The sequence below is a fragment of the Pyxicephalus adspersus genome, chromosome 3 (genome assembly GCF_032062135.1).
Source record: "Pyxicephalus adspersus chromosome 3, UCB_Pads_2.0, whole genome shotgun sequence".
Classification (NCBI taxonomy): domain Eukaryota; kingdom Metazoa; phylum Chordata; class Amphibia; order Anura; family Pyxicephalidae; genus Pyxicephalus; species Pyxicephalus adspersus.
In genome coordinates, this window is record NC_092860.1 from 120371936 (window position 1) to 120387021 (window position 15086).

General features: G+C 36.3%; 1 protein-coding gene across 1 annotated transcript in view; it reads right to left on the bottom strand.

Annotated features, from left to right (window-relative positions):
• PDGFRL (platelet derived growth factor receptor like) overlaps positions 1-15086 on the bottom strand; it is a 53771-nt gene that overhangs the window by 22301 nt on the left and 16384 nt on the right. The window lies entirely within an intron of this gene.

Below are 15086 nucleotides of genomic sequence, written 5' to 3' on the forward strand. Positions count from 1 at the left end.
TGTAATATATATTTCACAAAAAGTTTTACTTTGATATTAAATGTAATCAATTGCCTCCTAATATTTTAGTGTTCTCATTTCAAGGAGGGGCGGTTGTAATGCTTGTAGTGCCAGTGCTTGTAGTCCACCCATGGATTCATCTATGGATTGAACGTGAGGGACAAGAAGAGAGATGGACACATAGGGGTTGATTTACTAATAAAATGTAGGCTGTTCATAGTCCAAAGTAAATTATCACCTTGCATAAGAAAAAATTCCTTAATGAATGAGGAAAGATAAGCTAAATATCTCATGCAAAGAGCTCATTTTGCTATGTGAATAGCCCATATTCTTTTAGTGAATCAACCCCGTAGACAGAGGAACTGATAAAAAAATTAGACAGTAAAGTGAGAGAAAGAGGGAAGAGAAAGATCCAGACAGGACATATGTACAGTAGATAAATATAATTATATATAATAAAACTTGTCTGCCTAGTGCAGGGTATAGGAGTAGGAAAAGACGTCATCATTTTTACAGCCAAGATAAATTTTCACCACAATAAGTATTATTATGTGTATTTTCCTGTTTTCACTGAATTGTAGGGATATTTGGAAGTGATCAAAAATTAGTCATAAGATTGCTGTCAGATGTATGGGAACAGTCTATCCTCCATCATTTGTTTCAATAGATGCAGAAATATGTTCTCGTATTACATGATGACGTATATTCACATCAAACTGTCTCTATTTTCCCAGGCCTGTTCAGACGTTAGAAGTTTGTCTCTAATAATGTGCATAATAATGTGCATAATAATGTGCATGATCATGAGCAATAATATGTTTATTATAATATAATATATATGTCTATTCCTTCCTGTCCCATTGACAAGCACACATCCCCTGCCACCCCTATTGTTTGCTACAGGGAAATGCATCTATCTTATCCAAAACCAAAACAAATTTTGGCAGTAATAATCCACTTTCATACATATGAAAAAAAAGAATCCTTGAATTCATATTGGGTTAGATCACTCAAATCCAGACGGATGTGACAGCCAAGGAAAGAATGATTCACGATAAGAAGACAGTGTGATTCTGTTAGATTTTCAGCTGGTGACTCTGCTATTATATATTGGTTATCCACGTGTATAAGATTTTAGAGTAAGAACTGAAAGCATGCTCCTCCTATTTCCTAAATGTAATCATTTTAAGCATTGTTTTAATCATGTGTTTATGTACCCCGTTAGCTTTTGGTTAGCTAAATAAGAAGCACTGAACATGGTGGCTGCTTTTAGGCTGTGCTTGACTGAATCGTCAGACTGAGCGATCCAATAAGAACTTCACCGGGGCTGATTTAGTAAAGGAAAGGAACAAGAGAAGAGAGAAATCAATACAGTACACAGTACAGTAGTGATTTTTTTTATCATTTATTTAAATCCTAGGGCCCCTTTAAGACTTGAGGTTGATAACCGCTGTCTCCTGCGGGCTCAATCATGGTCCCAACAGCTCCAATGTAGTTGAATACTGCAGTTACAATGTAGTGCAATGCAGATCCTGAAAGCAAAAAGTTTCTTTTGTAGTACAGTTGCTTTTCCTCCTCTGGACAACTGCAGGGCAACCACATAAAAGTACCTCCTGCTAAATTGTTTTTGGTTTGCCTCTCCTGCACACATAACAGCAGGTTGCAATGTGCCTGGGAATTGCTAACCATGTGGCTGCAAGTATAAAAGAGACCTAGCTCCTGCCAAATTGGTTTTGGATTTTCCATCATATCCTTTCCCAACAGGAAGAAATGTGGGTGGCAGGGGACATATGTTTGCTATGTCTATGGGACAAAGATTTCTTCCCACTTTTCCCCACTAAAATGTTTTTTTTTATATTCTGGTTGGTGAGATTTCCTTTTCTGACATTTCTGATTTCCTTCTGTTCTGACAGAATGTAAAGGTAGATCTCCCTAACAGGAACATATATGGCAATATAAATCACATGCTGTCCCTTTAACCATTACCCACTCCAATATATTGTGGGTATCCAATATATGAAATGTAAGTAAAATTCCAAATAAGGATCACATAGGTCCAAAAACAGAGGAAATCATATTTTTATTTTAGACATGGCACGTACTGGGTGCTGAAGTGCACATTTCAAAGCAGACCACACTTGTCAGTACATTGTGTATACTATAGCTTGGGCTCACATGTCCAAACACAACACAGGCCCCTAGTAAATAGTGTGAGCATGAGGATACCACAATTACTGAACAAGTGTACACACACAAGATTTAGCTTTTAATGGGCCCATTAGGATACATAGTCCATTTGTGTGTATTGTCTTATGCTTCATCTATTGAGTTCTGTAAACATGAGGGTTTTCAAAGAAAACATAAACATTCATCATGGTTACTGCCTGTTTCCCAAACTAATCCCAGATTGAAAGTAACATACAGGCTGGTATTGCTGTCCTTTTGAAAATGCTGGCTATTTCTGGAATCCGTTCACAATCATGCAGCCAGAGAAGACAGTGTGCTAGATTTGCATCAGATTTGCAATACAATAAAAGCCAAATAGCACTTCCAGAAAGAAGGGTCAGCCTGAGCTATGGCAGCCTGCCTATTTCTTTCAGTGCATGATTTCTTTAGGGCAAGGGTGTCCAAACTTTTTGCGAAGAGGGCCAGATTTGGAGAGGTGAAAATGTGTGGGGGCCGACCATTCAGCACGTTCTTAGGGTTAGTGTGGGCCAAGATCCCGCACAGCACACACCCACCAGGGTGACATGAGGGTAGCAAATATACAATTGTTTACTACATTATAAGCCCATCCTCTTTTTATGTAGACTTTTGTGTTTGCTTTACCATCCATAGATTGCAATAATTATTTGTCATATTCTTTTGACCTTTTACTATTTATTCATGTTTACATTAGGAAGAAATTTTGATTGGCTTTGGTTAAAAAATAATGTTTTTTTTTCATTGTTTAATGTATTATTTATCACTATTTCCTCTGTTATTCAGTAATATGCACAATACAATCCATTTGATGTTGCCTTCATTGTAATCAGGTAATTAAGTTTCAGTGATTCCATAGACACAACCCGGTACCGTGCTGCCACCTAGTGTTCAGTTTTTAAATACAATTTATATAGGGAGTGTTCACCAACACGTTTTATTTATTTCTTGGCATCAGGGAGCTCCTTGCAACAGAAAAACGATTTTTTGGAACACTAACTCATACTAAGAAGCAGGGCTGCTAGATTTTTTTTTATATATCCTTGTTATAATCCACAGTGTGGTACAATACACTGAAAACAGAACATAAAATGAAAAAAAAGGAATGAATGGAAAAAAGGTGATGAAAGGACATATAGTATTGTGAGATCCATCATACAGAGACTTGAATGAGGGATGATCTACACTGTAATTATTCTTCAGTTTAATGCAACAGGTACAGTGTGCAATGCTAAATGACATCAGGCATTCCATAGAGAGCGTTGGTTGAGGTATCCACTAATGCATTGTGTGCAAAATTGTCATTGTATTGAATGGGGACAGCATTACTTTGGAAGGCAGCAATTGGCAAATCTAATCCTTAATAATTAATGGGGGGATGCTGAGTAACAGAATAAATGACACCAAAATGAATAGTTGCCAGTCACCTCTGTCTTTCCTCTACATAAAACCCAATGGAGAAATGGGTAGGGTTGGTGTACAAGGCCTGTAATAGTTTGGGGCATTTTTCTTTATTACTTCTCAGATATAGCTTTACTAGTTATATAAAACATCATCATTTTTGAAAGGGGCATGTTCCATACTTCCTCTGTACAGGTTTCCCTGCCTCTACTTCTATTATCACAATTAATGGAAAAAAGCATGAAAAAATCGTTTGGTGTAAAAGTACTTCCATGCCCACAAAGTTGTTATCTGGTGTGAACATTTATCCAGTCTCAATGAAAGATTATCATTAGGAGAAGGGGCATCATTCATCTGTGGTCTATATTTTGGATTGGATCCAGAAGGTTTTTAGCTCTGGCATTGCACCAGGGATGGAACAAGGGTAACGTATAGTGATTTATAAACTGCAGTGGAGCAATTCTGTCCAGATAACATTCACTAATAATATCAAGATCCACATGCAAAAAATGAGTGTTTTGGGGGGATGCCAGATACAGCTAAAAATAACCCTGGAGCTGTGAACGACTCTGAGCTTTACTCCCAAACTGTGTGGGTTTTAGCCTGGAGCCAAGCTCTGTATTTTGCCTAGTTACAGAATACAGTTTTATGTTTTGGGGTATTAGTATAGACTGTTCACTTTGCTAAATAAACATTTAGCTTGCAAAGTGTATGTAGTATGCAAAGTGTATGAGTGTCTCTATAGAAACTCTATCAGCATTGGATTAATAGAAGAGGATAACTGACCATGAGATTCAGAAGCGTTTGCTTGTATTGCAAGGCATTTTTGGAATATTTTATGTTAGTTTTAAAACAACTATTGTTACAGAACTATCGTTTCACCCTTACAAATTATGAACAGACCTGTATATAAACCTGAAATATAGGGTGCCAGCATATGCTCCATATCCCACTATCCCCTGCAGCTGCTGGGAATTAATGAACATTGTTATTTTCAAAGTTTGGTCATTCTAATCTGCCCAAACAAACCATAAAACTGACTAGGAAGAAGATTGGGTGAATATGGCAGTGCCCGCGATGGAGCGAAGAGCGAATGCTAAATAAAAAAACTGTGATCAGTGAGTTAGGTTTATTTTATTGCAGAAGCAATATTGCCTGTCCCTTCTGCAATTTTTAAATTTCGAATGTTTTGTTCCACATTAATTTTAATCTTAACAATGAGCTTCTCTTTCTTGCTCCCTTTTAGTCTGTTAAATATATTATTCAAAATGCTTTATTATATATATTTATTTGATATATGCAAAAAAAATACCTGTTGATCTTGGAAACGTTGCGTGTCTAGTGCTCACTTCCAATGTCATCTTAATCATTTTAATCCTTATCTTGTGATTACAGAATGGATAGCCTTTATGTTGAATAGATGACTGAATGGTAGTTTGGTAAAAGAAAACTGGTCAAGGCTGACAACACCCAGCTCAAAAAAATGCTGCATGTTGTCACCCCAAAACATGGCCTATTGCATTTATGGCGGATCAACAGGTATTTTACTTTTTACCAGTCATTAAAGGGAAAACATGTGCATGTATTGCAGAGATGTACTACTTTTTCAATTTTGTCATGTTGCAGCCTGATAGTACAATTTTTCTATTTTCCATTTTTCTGAAAACAGAATTTTTATTTCAGTAAGACTCTTCTCCTTTGATTGCTCAGTTTGGCCAGGTGGCCAGCTCTTAGGAGAGTACTGGTTGGGCCAAACTTCTTCCATTTGAGAATTATGGAGGCCACTGTACTCTTGGGAGCCTTCAGTGCAGCAGAATTTTTTCCCCAGATTAGTTGCCTTGCAACACATCAGTCTCAGAGCTGCAGGTGGTTTCTTTGATCTCATGGCTTGGTTTCCCTCTGATATACATTGTCAGCTGTAAGGCCTTCTACTGAGTGGTGTGCGCCTTTCCAAATTATATTCAATCAATTTAATTTATTACAGGTGGACCCCAATCAAGGTGCAGAGACATTTCAGAGAAATGGGAGCACCTGAGCTAAATGTCAAATGTTGCTGCAAAAGGTCTGAATACTTATGTAAATGTGATATTTCAGGTTTTTCAATTTACTAAATTGTCTAAAATTCTGTTTTTGCTTCATCATTATGGATTATTGAGTGTAGATTAATGGGAAAAAAGAGTGTTTAAACAAATGTAGCATCAGACTTCAACATAACTAAAAAAAAGCAAAGGGGTCTGAATACTTTCTGAAGCCGCTGTTTACTGTATTTACTATATACCTAACTATTTTTGTACAATAGGGTTTACACCATAGTTAAATTTCATCTGTGTGGTAAGAGACTAAAATATGACCATTAATGATTTGAGTATGTGGCTTGTAATTTGATTGTTACCAAGCAGCAGAAATATTTAAATGGTATTAGTTTTTTACTTGTGCAGTTTGCATATGTGAAGTCACTTTATTTAATGGGGCTGACAGTGATAAGAGCCACATTTTCTTATCTGGAGCTTCATGACAAAAAGGAATAGAAATTTAAACCTTATGAACGATTGACTACGATTGTATACTACTCCGTCTGAAGAAATCAAACTACATCAGCAGGTATACAGATCCTTACCCAGGATGTGGTGCTACCTTTGCTTCCTAGTAAAACCTGCAACATTAATAAGTCAGTAACATAATCATCTGTTTAATACTCTTCATCTGTATATACACACAGCTTCTTAGAGAGAAGTAGTAGTGTACGTTCTCTGTTCTGTAACTTTCTCTGGCTCTGCTTCCTGCATCACTAACAACATTCAAACTTCCAACACATTATGGGATGTGATTGGTGGATATGATCAACTTTTTATTACTGAGATTCTTTTTTAATATTAGATATTCTGTGTCTGAATTACAGCCAGAAGGGTGTTTCAAGATCATCAGACTACAGAGAAAAGATAGAGGATTGGAATGGCACAAAGCATCATTGCCAAAAAGTTTGAAATACTTAACAGATCGGCTATGACTCCTGTATTTTTATTGGAGTGTGCCCTTAACAACAGAGGAAGAGTTAAGTATACCTTACAGGCTAAACAACATTATAAATAATCCACATTAAAAAATACATTTTCAAAGCCTTTATATTAAACATAAAAACAGACAGTATAGACACAAGTATAGACATTTTGATCCATGCATGTCAACACGCTACATTCATGTGAACTAGCATCATTATAAATAATGGCTGACTTCTGCACACATGCTAATGTGTCTAGTGAAATACCTAGACGTGGGGTAGGCTTCTATGGTAACAATCATATATGATCAGTTTCATTAGTACACTTATTTTACTTTGCCAGACAAGTAATCTCACATTTCACATGGCAAGGTAACAACAAATGCTACTGTTCTGGCATGTGTTCCACAATTAGGCTTTTCTTAACATTTTACTTTGAGCTCCTACGATTTTCATGAGTGTGGGAGGTAATGTAACACAACCTGAGAAATCTAACTATTCATAGACTGATTGGTTTAAAACAGCCTTTATACCGTATTTTTCGCCGTATAAGACGCTCCGGAATATAGGACGCATCCAATTTTAAAGGAGGAAAATCTAGAAAAAAAAGATTCTGAAAGATTATTCCCCTTCTGATCACTCATGTGCCATTCATACCGGTATTCCCCTTCTGATCACTCATGTGCCATTCAAATTCCCTTTCTGATCACTCTGTGCCTTTCAAATTCCCTTTCTGATCACTCTGTGTCATTCAAATTCCCCTTCTGATCACTCTGTGTCATTCAAATTCCCCTTCTGATCACTCTGTGCTTTTTTTCCACTGTACGGCAGTTAGGACAGGGAACAGCAGGGGGCGCTGTCCCGGCTTCTTTCGCTCTGCACTGAAGCCAGGAGAAGACACGATGCTGCCAGAGAGGAGAGGAGACACACGCTGCATGCAGCCAGCGAGAAGAAGAGACACACGCAGGATCGGGTATCGGGTGAGTATCTTATTTTATTTATTTTATAACACATTTGTCGTATAGGACGCACCAACTTCCCCCCCCAGTTTTGGGGAAGAAAATTGGAAGAAAAGTGGTTCCTCAGGGTATTTATTTTACCCTGAGGAACCACTAAACTATTTTTCAGCTGTCAGGTAACCCCTGCTATAATCAATCAATGAAAAAAATGGTTGCCAGCCCAAAGAATGTCATCGTTATGGAAAGCCAAAAAGTTTCTTGGCTTCATACATCTGGCTCTGCCAGGTGATGTTGTCCCCATAACTAATCAGGCACCATTCTATAGGTGGTGAACCAGCTACAACTTTACAAACCCCTGGCAAATTCTGGGGGAACCCTAAGATTTTGAAGAATCCTAGTTCAGAAAAACACATTTAATTTGTCCCACAGTCCATCCTATAAAAAATCTTCCAGTAAGGAGCCCTGAACAGTTCCAGTATCATACCAATATTGTATTCTGTAACTCTTAGTATTACCTGTAATGATAATATCCTCTACATAAACTTCCTCTAAAAGTAATCCATGTAAGTCATCAGACTGATTTGGAAGTCGGATATGTGATGGATCAAGCGGGGAGGTTGTCAATGCACAGTGCTGGCTTTAGAAAGTAGACTCATTCATGTCACATATGAGGAACCCTCAATAATATGGCTGCCTGGGACAACATAGAACTTATTATGTTATACATGGTTCTGTCTTGGCTTTTTTTAAGTTTGCTCATTTGTTAGATCCCCATTTGCTTCCTTTCCCAGTAACACCTAATCATAGCCACTAAATAAATTTGACTTTATGCTCACTATATATCTTACAATATGGCTGCACAATTTTGGCACAATCTTCAGAATTGCTATAACTATGTGATATGAGGACCCACCTTAAATATCCATTCAACCAAACTTTTCTATTACCTAGTTGTTTGCAGATCCAGTTGGACAGTGTTTTATTCTCAGGAGTTACTATGAGTTTCTCCCATTTATATGTTGCTTTGATAAAGTGCTTTCCCACTCTTGATAGTCATTGCCCACGGATAATTTTTGACTTGCACAGTCACCTCTGCAGTTTACTGGTATTTTAGTTTCTGTATGCATTGTGGAAGCCCAGAAGTACAATAGGTCACTTCATACCTATCCTGACATGTATGTATCACTGTCAACTAACATTGGATAGTTTCACTTAGCTGCTGGATTTCATAACTAGTTGTCACTTTCTTAGGTTATACCCCAGCATTTATTTCTGACCAACACTCACTGCACTCTGCTTACTTTATTAGGCTTTTGTAAGTAGTATCTTTATCTTACTTTTTGTAAAGTATCTTTATCCAAGCATTTTTGAGACTAGATAAGATGAGAAAATATTTGATACTAGATGCTCTAGTGCAGTGGTCGCCAACCAGTGGTCCGTGGCCCACTAGTGGTCCACAAGAAAATTTTGGTGGTCTCAAATGTTCTCAAATGCTCTTTTAGGTATGTATGTAAGTATAACCCTAACTGTGTATTTTCTTTAACTGTTATATTTAATGGCATCAAATAGTTTGACTTTAATACCTATAATTTCTTGTTTGGTCTTAGATTCGAATGAAATAAACTCAGAATGAGTAAAAAAATACAAACAAATATTTTGCATTTTTTTTAGTAATACCAAAGATAATGCAACTAATGATAATAGTAATACTTCACTTAACCGTGAGCTGATCAATGAATCAGAACCTCTACAGTCCTCATCAGGCACCATTAGGTAGATCATTATTTACACCTGTATTTATCTTTATAAAAAGATTAATATTAATAATCCACGGGATTTAATATTATGAATTTAGTGGTCCATGAGGTCCAAAAGGTTGGCGACTGCTGGTCTAGTGTAAAAAATGAATTACAGAAGTATACAGTTGGTTATTGCCCTATATATACTTTTGGAGGAATCTTTTCCTTGTTTCATCTAGCTGGATATCAGCATTATTAAAGGAGTTATATCTTTTTTTGCATATTTGAGTAAAACATTAAAAAAGTGAGGGCATTGACCCACAAATCCTCTTTCTGTAGCAAAGTTTAAAATCTTGTCTAGGTAGTACAGGATGCCTGAGAGGCTACATCAGTACTTTCCCGCAGTCCCAGAAGTTTGCTGGAGGCCCAGGAGGATAAGGGAACCATCCTGCGTATTTTTTGAACCCGTCCAGTACAACGGCCCTTCTAGGGTGGGGTTAGGGAGATCGCCATGTAATTCACAGACTGCCCTATAACGTGGGACCCAGCATTGTTCCTTCTCTACCAAAACGACAGATTATTGAAGGCATTACACAACTGTTGTGTGTCACTTAGAAAATGTGGTCAGATCTTGTATACCTCACCATTTTTACTACATGTTTTCCTCTAGCTGCTGTTCTACTTACCCTCCCCATGCTCCTTGCCTGCACCCCTCCTCCCGGATATCTCTCCCCTGTGTCGTGTCCCTCATATATTTGTTATCTACCCTGGCATTTAACTACCTTTTGCCTTGGTATCTATCCCACATGATACAAATTTATTAGCCCTTGTTGTTTTCTTTTATTTCTATATAAGGTGAGTGTTGCAGCAAGGTTTTTGCCTAAACCTGCTGGTCTTTGCCTTTGTTGATTGTTTTTTATTTTTTTGTTTTTGTATATGTCAGTTTTCAAAGTTGTCTTATAAATAAGGAATGTTTAAAAAAAGCGAGGGCAGATGAGCACTTTTAGTATGTGGATCGGTATTGTTTTAACAATATTAACTTGAAATGTTCTTTAAATTAAAATGTTCTATCAGACATCAAATATCATCCCAGGATGTGTCACAGTAATTTAAATAGTGTGTACTATTTAAGTCTTCAGTTATACTGTACAACCCACTTGTCCAGTTCATAAACTAAGGTACCTATTTTTGCCAAATTAATTAATGACTTAAATGAGTTAAGTATAAACATAGGGTACAAAATGCATCTGTCTATAGAAATTGCAATAAAATGAAAATAAAATGAATAAAGAAATCTTTGGTGAGTTACTTTTAAAACATGTATTTATAGGAGGAAACATTACAATCCCATTGCCTCTGTCTTTTTTTCCTCTTTTTTCAGGTTGAAGTATTTTTTACTTTTAAGTTGGTTATGATGGGTCACTTGGTGTTAAATGATATTTAGTTACTATTGCCCTTAAATACATGGCTCTGTGTTTTTATTGTAAAAGTGTGTATCAAACTCATGTCAGCGCCATCTACTGGTGTGACCTGATTATAAACTGAGATTCTTTTTGTTTCCTGTGGAATTTCTGGGAAAAATATCCAGTTGTACACTTGACATATACAGTAGTTCACTGAAATAGTGATGGTATAGAAATGCCCTTTTTCCTATATCTAGAAAATAGGATGATCTAATATAAATTGGGAACACATGGGGGTGTTCCATTGGGGTGCTGGAAACTAAAAGAAATTGATGTTGCTGAATTTAAACTAATTGAGTATAAGTCTCAGAGGTTTAGTGACTTTCATGGTTTTCCAATGCTTGTTGAGTTACTTTGATGCCCTCACTATGTGGCATGTCTAGTATCTGCACTTTGGCTATAAATGTCATGTACAGCTTCACCCTTATTGGCCTGCTTTATATTTTTCACCCCCTAATATTTATTTCACAACACTATTTTTAATTTGGGAGGCATATTTGATGTTGGTTTTGTATCAGTTTCCTTAATAAACAGGGACTGTGGCACACCAAAAGAAAGAATAGAATGACAGTGACTTTGACATTCCTGTGAGAGTTTTTCCTACTTCTACAAGCCTGATTGATCATGATCATCTCAGAGAAAAATAACTGTGTGTACAGCAGTCTTCTAACGTTGACTAGTGATCCACCATTGCTGATTACAAAATGATGACAGGGAATGGGCACTGTTACCTCCTTTTACTGTCTCCTTGCCCTCTCCATAGGACTGAACAGCACTGTGCATACAGAGCTCACTCATTCCACATTCACAAAAGACCATTTTCAGCAAACATAAATCTGACTTGCATACATAGCTTTAGTCATAGCAAGGACAAACAGGATTTAATAGAGGACATAAGAAGGGAGCAGTTTGTACTTTCTCACCCTCAATTTCACAGTGTAAATGTAATGTTTTTTGACAGTGCTCTATAGGGTTAGAAACTAGAAAATCTGTTTCAGTTTATATCTGAAGGTAAAAATACAGCAAAACAAAATAGCAGGACACAATATATAAATATGGAATCACCACTGTGGTAGCAACTGGTTCTAGATGGTTTCATGACTTTATGACACCACAGTATGTTTTCATTATTAGGCAATTGAACTTTTTATGTGGCCTTTTACTTCAGACATTTACATTAAGTTATTTGACTAACCAATCTTTTCTACATTTTTTTTAATTTAATGTTTGATAAGTGTTTAAAGCTGATACCTTTTAAATACATCTACATATTCAATACATCTCCAAATACAATCTATTTCTGTTTCCTAAAACATAAAGTTAGGGGCCCATGGTGATCATTGCCTTATATTACCTTTTTGTTAAAATGATTGTCACCCATAGTTAAGTTGATTTTATTTCTCTGCTGAAGTCAAAGCTTGGACAAGCTAACAATATCTAGTCTAAAGATAATTTGAGGTGCTAATATAAATTACACAAATCTTTTTTTATATATATACATAAGTATACTGGAATCGACATCTTTACCCATACACTTATGGTGGCCATACACTGGGTCAATTTTCCCATTGGACTGTAAAGTAAAATATTTTTTTTCTAAATTTGAAATAAAATATGAATTTTATTGTTTCCTGTAGGTGTGAAATCCTCTTCCAAAACCTAGTTTATTATGCCTTACTAGGTAAAAATAAATTCTCATTTACCTGAAGTATATAGCATGAGAAGAAGGAGAAAAGGCTACAGACTATTACTATAGGTTTGTATTCACTGCCCAAAACAAAACAGTCAATAAGTAGTAGGTAAGCATTTATAGCAACATTAGGTTGTGAAGATGTACATTTCTTACTGAATTGATATACTAAAATCAGAGAATGTATGAAGCGACAAAGCGACCTAGAAGGGACTCATAGCTGAGTTGTATGTCTAGACCACCTTGTCCCATGCAATTTGAATTATAAGCCCAAAACCATGGCAGTTTAAACTAGAAAATAGGTGGAAGCTCCAAAAACAAAACCACAGGCGTTCTGTCCATACCACTAAAAACCAAAGTAAGAGGAGAGCTTATACCAAATAAATTTTGTTTTATTATAATAAATCCTATCCAGGCTTACATCTTTGGCAGTACAGCATCTACAAAGTTTTGGCAACAAAAACAAATTCTTCTTAAAAACCCTTCTTTATATTTAAATGCCACTTTAATAAAAATTTATGACCATGAATCATTCTTCTGAAACCATTGTTAAATGTAACAGAATACCAGTTAATACAAAGTCTGGAATAGTCTACTTTTTGATAAAGGCATATCTGCTGAACATATTTTTACCAGAAAAACTTCAAAGAGCAACACTGCCTTTGGAACAGGTTACAAAAAAAAAGAAAACATTAAAGATACTTTCTGACAAAGAAAATACTTGTGTTACTAAAAATGAAGGTATATCTGCCTCATTGCTATTGGTTGGTCTAGAATAAGACTAACCATTTTAATTACCTATCAGATGACATTTTCTTTGTTCCTGTTCACATAAAATGTACTGCTATATACATACATTACTGAATGCTTTATTGCTGTGAACTACAATGCATTGTCTTTCATTTTAAAAAGGACTGCAGTTGCATGGCATATAGACAAAACATTTGCGTTGCAGTGCACAGAACCAGTGGAATGCTGCAAAGAAAAAAAAAATACAGCAGGAGAGATTTCCCCTGTGTTGGGTCCCATTGAAAATGAACTGCAGTTGTACGCAGGGCACCTGCAAATACTAAAGTGAGTGGCAGTGTTTACCATGTATAGTGTGAACAAGTCCTTAAAAAATGAAGAAACCCTAACAGAATGACAAATAGTTTACCAAAGCGCTGTGTATCACACATGATTGAGATTTTTACCTTTTTTAAAATGCTTTGTGGCACCTAATTTCTGAAATCTTTTTATAGCCACTTTATATCCACATACATGCACTCCGTTTCTGTGCCATTTACCTGGGCTGCATTCCTGATGATGATAACAATGCTCCATGTCAATGAAATGTGGGGTAAAGGGCACTAGTAGTCTCATCTGGAAACCCTTTGCATAAACAGGAGAAAAATCTTCAGGTATTATTTTAATGAAAACTGAAGATATTAAAGTGGAACTAAAGTTCCATATTATGGGTATTGCAAAAAAAAGACAGGTGATGTCCCTTCTGCAATTACAGATCGTCTTACCTCGTGCTGGGAATATGTGCAAAAGTTGAGTTGCACATGTGCAGCGTCCGTTTTTTGTTGCCAGGAAAACTCAGCATTCCCAACTTCTTTTGCATTTGTCTGAGATAAACAAAATCCCGCACAAGTCCTGGTAATCAAGATGGCTTATTGATCATTGCAGGACATACGATAGAATTTAAATAAAAATGGTGGCACCAGTAAAGGAGCGTGGATAGGTAAGTGCTGCAGGGTTTAGTCCAGCTTTGAAATTTTGTAAATTAGTTTTGAGATGACATGATAAGGCTCATGTTGGATTGTAATGATTGGGTTTACGTATACTTTACGAATAAAAACAGTAAAAAAATAATTCAACTTTACATATTCCACAAAAACCCTCTGTGGTAAATGTCTTCCATTATTTTGTAACACTAAGGAACTGTGTGTTAGCTGTAAACTGAAATACCATACTCCACCAATATAAGCCATAGGAAAACAGAGCACAAATTAAATTAAATCTAAGATGAGAAAAAATCGACCAGAGGGAAGAGTGAAAATGTGGAATTCCAGAAATGCTAAAATCTTCAAATGACATGTGGTGAACCTGCCGGCTCAGCATTGAAAAAAAAACCTTAGGAAATTTGTTAAAAATACATGTTCTGGCAAAAAACTGAAATATAATCACTGGGGCATTCTTGTTTCCAGTAAAAGATTTTACAGCAACCCACATATGTGTTAAAATATGGGATGCGTAAGGCAAGAATATTTGGCTTTTGTATTCTGTATACTTCCCTTGGAAGAAGATATGAACAAATATGGGACATTTGTGGTGTAGGAACAGAATTTATAAAGGCCCATCACTGACCAACATTTAGACTTTGCCTTCTATGTAGCAGTACACAAAGTAGTTTTGTACCCCTTTTCTATCTATGGAGCTACTGGTTTTTAAGAAAATCTCTGCACTAAAGGTTTAGATGTAATTACTGGGCAGGACATCTAAAGGGCCATCCCACAGCATTTTCTTCTCAATGCCTAAAAGTATCTTTGACTTTTAAGAGGGAAATTTTACTGACACATTAAACTGGATGGGAGACCAGTTATAAGGGAACCTAAAGGAAGAATTGCTCAACATGGGATCTTAAGGTCT